Consider the following 9785-nt stretch of genomic DNA (forward strand, 5'->3'; position numbering starts at 1 on the left):
CGAGGCAGGTGTTTGTACCTCCACCTGCATGATGCAGACTGTGTCAGAAGGCTGTGTTTCCACAAAGAAGTTGTAACTGAGATCTGTGAGTTGGTGAAACTAACCTGCAACCTAGAAGCATCAGGAGGCCTGCTTTATCAGTTAAAGTGAAGGTTATAGCGCACTTTCATTCTATGCCTCCAGCTCGTTTCAAGCTACAACTGGGGATGTGTGCACCATCTCTCAACACGCAACACATGTCTGCATTCGCCAGGTGATTGTTGCACTGTATGCATGGAGGAATGATTTCATAAAGTTCCCCATGACTGCCCAAGCAATCCATGACAGGGCTGTGGGCTTTTCCAGGTTTGCAGGCTTCCGAAAGGTACAGGGCTGTATTGATTGTACCCACATTGCCTTGCGAGCACCTTTGGAGGATTCCAAGATATACAGGAATAGAAAAGACTTTCATTCCATTAATGTACAGCTCGTGTCATGTCAGTCGATGCAAGATACCCTGGGAGCACCCATGATGCGTGCATCCTACGCGACAGCGTTGTATCTGCCATGTGTCAGCAGCAGCCAGAAGGGCAGAGCTGGCTACTGGGAGACATAGAAAATAAGTGCAAAGAGTAGGCCATTCGGCCCTTCGAGCCTGCACCACCATTCAATAAGATCATGGCTGGTCATTCTCTCAGTACCCCTTTCCTGCTTTCTCTCCATACCCCTTAATCCCCTTAGCCGTAGGGCCATATCTAACTCCCTCTTAAATATATCCAATGAACTGGCATCAACAACTCTCTGCGGTAGGGAATTCCACAGATTAACAACTCTCTGAGTGAAGAAGTTTCTCCTCATCTCAGTCCTAAATGGCCTACCCCTTATCCTAAGATTGTGTCCCCTGGTTCTGGACTTCCCCAACATCAGGAACATTCTACCTGTATCTAACCTGTCCCGTCCCATCAGAATCTTGTATGTTTCTATGAGATCCCCTCTCATCCTTCTAAACTCCAATGTATAAAGGCCCAGTTGATCCAGTCTCTCCGCATATCCCGGGAATCAGTCTGGTGAACCTTCGCTGCACTCCCTCAATAGCAAGAACGTCCTTCCTCAGATTAGGAGACCAAAACTGAACACAATACTCCAGGTGAAGACTCACTAAGGCCCTGTACAACTGCAGTAAGACCTCCCTGCTCCTATACTCAAATCCCCTAGCTATGAAGGTCAACATACCATCTGTCAACATACTTCTTCACCGCCTGCTGTACCTGTATGCCAACTTTCAATGACTGATGAACCATGACACCCAGGTCTCGTTGCACCTCCCCTTTTCCTAATCTGCCGCCATCTCCACAAAATGTACGGCCTCGCCACCTGGCTCATGATGCCCCTAGGCGTAACCTGGACGGAAGCTGACCGGGAATACAACATGTCGCACATTGCGACGTGCAGCATCATAGAGAGGACCATTGGCATCTTGAAACAGCGTTTACGATGCCTGGACCATTCCGGAGGCTACTTGCTGTACTCCCCTGAGATTGTTGGGCAGTTCACTGTTGTGCGCTGCATGCTGCACAACTTAGCCCTCATGAGCCAGCAGCACCTGCTAGTGGAAGACCCGCCTGCGGTGAGAGTGGTTGATGATAATGATGTGGAAGATGCAGATGACGAGCAGGAGGAGGACGACGAGGATGAGGAAGCCATGCAAGTGCCTGAGGCTGGAACACGGCAGTGAAGCAGGGCGGGTAATCATGCCCCTTTAACGATTGCTTGAGCCTTGCACTAGCAGCTCATCCATGAACGCTTTACTGATGCCTGAGGGCTCAGCGACAACTATTCCACATGGACCATGTTTACTGTTTGGAGCTGTTCCATAATGTTGTGTAGTGTTAATGGAACATGATTCAGTTTTAATGTAAAATATATTTTATTCAAAAGTTTAACAAACAGTTCTTTTGTACTTAACTTAACTTTAATACAATTATTCTTGTATCAAACTTTGCTTTAAGATCACTCTTTAAGATCACTTAAAGACTTTAAGATCATTCACAAACTTTTAAACTTGTAAATTTACATAAATTACAATTAACATTTAATTTAAGAACAGTTACACCAGTAACAAAATAATTCTAACAACAACAACAGCAAAGAAAGGCTGCACCCATCCATCTCTCCTCCACCTTAGTCTAAGACCGCTCACTGCGCTTGGTCATGGACTCTCCACCACCCCTACCCGCAGGCGGTGGCACAGTGTTTCTGGGCTTGGTACCAAGCTTATTCTTTTTAACATCTCGGGTAGTGCGCACCTCTTGAGGGCGGGAGGAGAGGAAGGCGTCAGCGTTCGGCGGCAAATTGGAGTGCCCAGGTGACAAGTTGGAGGGCCCAGGTGACAAGTTGGAGGGCCCAGGTGACAAGTTGGAGGGCCCAGGTGACAAGTTGGAGGGCCCAGGTGACAAGTTGGAGGGCCCAGGTGACATGTTGGAGGGCCCAGGTGACAAGTTGGAGGGCCCAGGTGACAAGTTGGAGGGCCCAGGTGACATGTTGGAGGGCCCAGGTGACAAGTTGGAGGGCCCAGGTGACAAGTTGGAGGGCCCAGGTGACAAGTTGGAGGGCCCAGGTGACAAGTTGGAGGGCCCAGCTTTGGGCTCTTCAGAGGCTGGTGTGGGGATTGGAGTGGGAGTGACAGTCGATTCTGCGGTTGCGGAGTCTGGGCGTGTTCCTTTATTGCAGCAGCTAACTCCAACAAGCCGTCTTTCATGTGCCCTGACAGTGACTCAATGATCTGCAACATTCCCTCCCTCATGGTCAGTGACGTGGTTTACACTACCTCTGACATTCCCTCCCTCATGGCCACTATTCCCTCACTGATGGTCCTGGATATTGTTCCCATTTCTCGCGTCATTGCTGTTACTTCTCCCGACAGTCCCGCTATCTCATCACTCACCCCACTGATGGCGTCCAGGAGTGATCGCGTAAGGTCAATGCACTCCGCACTCAATGACATCGTCTGATCTGTTAGATCCTGCACCTCAGGAGAGCGCGGTCGAACTCTCCTTTGCTTCCTCTCCATGGGTGTGCCTCGCTGCACCCCACCACTGGGACCTGCAATTGAGGAAGGTGGGGCCCTGGGTGTGCCTCGCTGCACCCCACCACTGGGACCGCAATCTCGGAAAGTGTGAAACCATGGAATGTCCCACCAACACTCAAACCATTAGTCATGGAAAGGGCTGTCACCTCATTAAGCAGCACCTCCTCCAAAGTCAGTACAACAGTGGGAGCTTCATTCAGATCCATCCCCTCCCCCTCCCCCCTCACCCCCATGTACTTGGTCTGGAGGGTTGGATTGGACAATGTTTTCCTCTTCAGGCTCGTCCGTGTCTGAATCTTCTTCTGTATCGTCAGGGTTAGCCTCAAGTTCTGCAAAATATAACAGAACAGTCAAATGGTTAGCAGCAGAGAAGGGGTCAGGGTGGATGGCATGAGTAGGCGCACAGATCGCAGGCAGGTTGATTTGAAGGACCACGATGAATTTGCAGGACTTACCTTCTCCCTCAAGTGTGGGCCCAGCTTGTACAGTACTGATTGCTTTTTTCCAGGCAGGACCCATCAAAGCAGCGACCCTCTCTTCCAAGGGTGTCAGTGGGTGCAGATTTACCAGGCCTCCTCCTGTTCGAGTTCTTTCCCTTTTATTATGTGCCACCTTCCTCCTCAAAATGTTTTAAAGAGGGTGTCTTTCTGCTGGTTGGGACATACAGCTGGTCACATTTACAATTGCAATTCCGTTGAATAAATGAAAATATTACTTACACTAACTACTTAACCAAAGTCCTACCATTTCTTTTTACACTGGCCTCCAGATCTCGGGGTGGTCATCATTACACAGTAATCTTCTGCAACTTGGTTCCAGCGTTTCTTCATTTCTTTGGGTGGAACTTTTATGTGACCTCTGCTGGTGTCCAGCTCCTGCCAGTTGTTCTCAATCACAGTAACTAGTGCCTCCACTTCTTCCTGTAAGAAATTCTTGGTCCTTGCACCACATTGCATCCTGTGCTGCTGCAGCTGTGATTTTTCCAATGCTCCTTCACAGCACTCAACGTTCTCAAACACATAACTGGCTCTTTAAAAATGGCCGATTGCCAACTCAGAGCTGTACTGTGCATGCGTGTGCATTGCAATGATGTCAGAAACATAACTTATTTTTCCGCGCATGTGCAGAAGGTACGCATCATTTTTCGGTGCAGACAACAGGCCCCTGCCCCCGAGGTGACTGGACATGCTGCGCGGCACCAAATTCGAATTATACATCGGGGAAACTTTGGCAAATTATTTCCAGCACATTTCTGGCCTGGAAAAACGGGCGTAACTCTGGCAATATACCAGAAAACGGGATTGGAGAAAATTGAGCCCCAACAGCCGTGTGACAGAGCGTCACAATTTTACTGCATTGCAGGATTTCTCAAAGTGCAGAGAGTCATTGTTGGCATTCATGAGGCCTACCAGGCTCCATTGGCACATGAACGAAAAGGGGTTGTACTCCATTCACTGTGCAGCTGGTCATTGAATGCCAATACTATAACATAAAGATCAAAGGCCACTTCCCAGGCAGCATTTGTGATACTTAGATTTTGAGAAAATTATCGTTGCTAACTTATTTAAAGGTGAAAGTTGGAAGGATTGTTTTATCAGAGACCAAGAGAACAAGGCCCACTGTAGAGCTTACCATTGGTATCTTAAAGTAGCACTTTAGATGTTTCAATAATAGGAAGACACTTAACAAGGCAGCCCTGTCAAGGTCTCCAAGGTCATCTTCGTCCACTCCATATTTAATAGTTTTGCAATGCAAAAGAGTTTAAACATGGATAAGGCCATAGCAGAGCATAAACACTGGCCAAGAGGATGTTGCTGCAGAAACATGCAGGAATATCAGTGCATCAAACACTCAGACAAGAAGCATTCAGCTAAGTGCTTCAGCTGTTCCTTTGAACCCCACAATTTCACTCTGTTCCCTTCTGTTTGCACCATCTTGTCCTGCAAGGGAGGTAATCTTGAGATGTTGCAAGTTTAAAGAACACAAATAATAAGCCTGTGCCCATCATGCAGCCCGATGCATGGGACAGTAAATAAGCTTGCATTATGTAAAAGAAAGACTTTTATTTATACAGCACCTTTCACGACCACCGGACATCTCAAAGCGCTTTACAGCCAATTAAGTACGTTTGGAGTGTAGTCACTGTTGTAATGTGAGAAATGCAGCAGCCAACTTGTGCACAGCAAGCTCCCACAAACAGCAATGTGATAATGACCAGATAATCGGTTTTTGTTATGTTGATTGAGGGATAAATACTGGCCAGGACACCTGGGGATAACTCCCCTGCTCTTCTTCGAAATGGTGCTATTGCATCTTTTACGTCCAACTGAGAGAGCAGACAGGACCTCGGCTTAACGTTTCATCCAAAAGATGGCACTTCCGACAGTGCAGCACTCCCTCAGCACTGCACTGGAGTGTCAGCCTGGATTTATGTGCTCAAGTCGTTAGGCCACATTAGAAGGATGTTCTGTTTTAAGCCCCTTCAACATTTCATTGTGACATCAGTTTCACTTATAAATTGCAAATTGTGCTTCTGCCCTGCTGCGGTATCAGCCGTTCATGTTAAACATTCTAAGGGCTATAAGGTTTCAGGAATGTGTTGGATGGGGTCGCAGTAAAAGAAAAGCAGCTGAAAAAAAACAGACTTGTATTTATAGGGCGCCTTTCACGACCACCGGACGTCCCAAAGCGCTTTACTGCACTTTTTGACGTGTAGTCACTGTTGTAATGTAAGACCATTAGATTATAAGGCAACATTTTGTGGCATGGATTCTTGAAATATTTACTTGGTATAGGAAGCTCTGCCATTTCTGTTCAGGTCCAATTCATCGTGTCAGCTATCTGCTGCCAGGGTTGATGCACTTGTCTTTTTTTGTGGAGAATCTCTTTCAGGACCAAAGAGCACACTTTCCTTTCCCTTACTTCGACTAGCGTGAATTCCAGCGCAAGGTCAGTGAACAAGAACCCTTCACTGCGCAGGAATTTGACAACTCCGAAACTTAACCATGTCTTTCAGTCAAGAATGTGTTTAAATGGCTGCTGGAATCCTTTAAACTACTGGCAACTGAGTTTTTTTCAGGCAGCCTGCTGTGTATGCTGGAGCGCGGACAGAATGTGAATGTCTACTAATCCCAAATATCGGAAATAAACAGCTATTTAAGAGCAGGCAGGAGCAGGCATCATGCTGTGGGGAGGAAGGGGAACATGGAAAATGCAAACTTGTGGTAATTATACCAAATGTATAGTTACTATCAAAATAACAATAATGCAGGCTGTATCATGCCGACCTTTATTCCATTTTTTAATATCAGTGGGGCTTTCAAAAATCCATAAAACGCAGTGTTGATTAAATCAATGTCAAATTTTCTGCCGAAGTTAAGGGATCATTTTATGGTTGAAGGTGGTATTGCTGGGGCGGGAAATAGCTCTGGTTACAGCTTAATGCAACTTCAGCTGTTTCCAATAGCAACCGTTACTGTCCAACATGGTAGCAAACTGTGAGTCTCCTATCAGTGTTTTCAATGATGCTACTCGTGGAAGCGTTTAAACCGCAGTCCTCGTTGAGAAGCCTTCAGTGTGCCACCACCACAGGAAATGTCTTGCCACAACATGAAAGCAAGCGCACAGCATCATCCGTGGACTGGAATTGTGTTTGAATGTCAATCGGGATTTGGGTTTGAATTTGAGCCCTGCCGCTGAGTCTCGCTCCAGACTATCAGGTGTAAATAATTCATTTTTCAGACTACTCTTTGACTAAAATACCCCGAAGTAATTCTATACACCCAAACAGCTGAGTCAACGTGTGTAATGATCTTCACTACTTTTTTTTAACGAGCGTGGTAGAAGATGTCTGCGCTGGAAGGCAAAAATGCAATGTTTGACACCCAAAGGGAAATGATGATCCCTCCATCTCTACAGCTCTGCTGCCTGCCTAATTGTCTTTGTCACAGCGAGAGAACAAAGGAAAAAGCGCTGGTGCTCAGCCTTGGCCAGACAGCTCTGTAGCTCATTACAGCTGTCAAATCTCATCCCACATCGCAGAACCTTCTGACTGCTGCGATATCGCCCGAATCACTGAGTGTGACATCATGTCTTCTTATAATCTGTATCAATTTGACCATTCATAATACCCCTGAAATGACAAATGACTACCGGCGCCTGGATATTCAAACCTTTAATTGTTTGAAAAATTCCCTCCCACACTCGCTAAAAGTAATGAAAAAGGTGGGGTGTGGGGTGGGGATGGAAAATGACATTTCTGTCCTCAAGAATCTTTTTCATTCGGAACTAGCAGTACAGAGCTAAGTGCTTTACTGTTGTTGAAAGGAATACTGATGTCAAAATCTTCAAACAGCTAAAGTACACAATGCATTTCTTCATGCTGACCTGCTATCCTACACACACTTATTCTTTTCATGTCAATGGTACCAAAGCTCCCTTTTGCTTAGCCAAAGCTAAAATTAACATTTTAAAAATTATAACATTTGAATAAGTTTGCTTTAAATCACTTTTGAGGATGCAGCTTATCAGCATTATTCAAATTATTTTCTCTTCATTTATGATTTTGTATTGACTGTAAGATTTTTCTGGTGCAGCACAGTATGTAGAGTTGACCATTTGAATGCATGGCACGTGGCTTGAGATGACTCAGTTGCACAATTTTATTTAAATTTTGGCTAGCCAAGTGTCTGATCTGTGAGGGAATCCATACCTATATTTAATAGTCTGCAAACCAAGCTACCAAGAAATCTACAAGGATAGAAGCCCCAATTTGACCTCGGGGCAGGAATCGGGTGGGTGGGGGCGAGGCGGCCAGCAAACTATCCTGATCTGAGCAGGGTGAAATTTTAACTCTCAGGCACTCATCTGCATACTCACAGTCAGGTGGCAGCAGGCCAGCAGATGGGAGCGCAATGTCGGGTGGCAGGAAGCTATCACCAAGGAACCCCAGTTAACATATAATCCTTCGCCTTCTGATGAAACCAATCTTCAGCTATACTCTCACATGCTTTATCCACCATAACCTTCCTGCCATAATGTTACACTCATAATAAATGGTCAGACCGAGCACTGTGTGTAATGAGCAAGTTTGACCTTAGCTTTTTCATTGTAGTGCTGCTTATATATTCTCGGCCTTTTGGCTAAGATCATGCGTAACTGACCTGACAGGGGAGTAATCATGACCCCAACGTGGTTCTCCTATGCTTTTTGGAAATAGAAGGTGGGTGGGGTGGCTTGACCCATCCACCTCCATGGCATGAACCTGGTATTGCAGTACTTCCAGGAATGGTGCTTGGGCTCTAGGCCTTTTGGCTAAGAGCATTAGCGCAGGGTGATCCTTGATGTGTGCAAGGTGACCTCTGGCGTTTGTGATCTGACAAAGAATTGGAAAGATTGGCTACGATTAAATAAAAAACATTTTTTTTAAAGTTCTGCTTATATATTGTACTCCCAAGCCCTCTGGTGGTCAGGTGTGATGTAGGTTACAAGTTTACAAGGGGTTAAATATATAACATCACTCCCCTGTGAAGTCAACAATACACTTATTTACAAGATGAGATGATCTGGGGCTTTGCGCTCCCTTGTCGATCGCCTCAATACAAATGTTGGTGTGGTTGGGTTGGTCAGTTCTTCAATGGGCTGTTAGGCAGCCGGCCTTGCTGGGCTGCTGGGGATGATGAGCTCTGTTTCGTGGTTAACTGTGATGTCAGTTGCCAATTGTGTGCGTGTTGGAAGGTCAAAGTTGGCGGTGTCCTCTTCAGGTTGTGCGTAGCTGTTGGTGAACCACAGTTTCATTTGGTCCAAGTGTTTCCTGTGCATTTGTCCATTGGTCAGTTTGATCTGAAACACCCTACTCCCCTCTTTGGCTGTGGCCGTGCCAGCAAGCCATTTGTGACCATGTCCATAATTGAGCACAAATACAGGATCATTGATCTCAATATCGCATGACAAGTTTGCACGGTCATGGTATACACTCTGTTGATGCCGCTTGTCCTCCACGTGATCATGTAGATCAAGGTGGACCAGAGAAAGCCTTGTTTTAAGCACCCTTTTCATGAGCAGCTCAGCTGGGGGAGTCCCTGTGAGTGAGTGGGGTCTGGTGCGGTAGCTGTGCAGTACTCGGGACAATTGGGTTTGCAGGGAGCCTTCCGACACACATTTCAAGCTTTGCTTGATGGTCTGGACTGCCCGTTCTGCCATGCCGTTGGATGCAGGCTTGAACGGCGCAGATGTGACATGTTTGATCCCATTGCGGGTCATGAACTCTTTGAATTTGGCACTTGTGAAGCACGGCCCATTGTCGCTGACGAGGACATCGGGCAGGCCGTGTGTGGCAAACATAGCTCTTAGACTTTCAATGGTGGCCGTGGACGTGCTTCCAGACATTATTGTACATTCAATCCACTTTGAGTAAGCATCCATGACAACCAAAAGCATTTTGCCTAGGAATGGGCCTGCATAGTCTACATGGATCCTTGACCACAGTTTGGATGGCCACGACCATAAAATTAGCGGTGCCTCTCTGGGTGCATTGCTCAACTGAGAGCAAGCGTTGCACTGGTGTACACAAGACTCTAAATCTGAGTCAATGCCTGGCCACCACACGTGGGATCTGGCTATGACTTTCATCATCACGATGCCTGGGTGGGTGCTGTGTAGTTCTCTGCCTTTCTTGGGCAATACCACATGATTGCCCCACAAGAGACATTCCGCTTGC

The 9785-nt window shown here is 46.5% G+C and overlaps 1 pseudogene; it reads left to right on the plus strand.

Moving 5' to 3' along the window:
• The first annotated feature begins 8188 nt into the window (after positions 1–8188).
• LOC139266353 (U2 spliceosomal RNA) lies at positions 8189–8367 on the plus strand (annotated as a pseudogene).
• Positions 8368–9785: the final 1418 nt, after the last annotated feature.

This window comes from Pristiophorus japonicus, chromosome 6, assembly GCF_044704955.1.
Source record: "Pristiophorus japonicus isolate sPriJap1 chromosome 6, sPriJap1.hap1, whole genome shotgun sequence".
In the NCBI taxonomy this organism is placed as follows: domain Eukaryota; kingdom Metazoa; phylum Chordata; class Chondrichthyes; family Pristiophoridae; genus Pristiophorus; species Pristiophorus japonicus.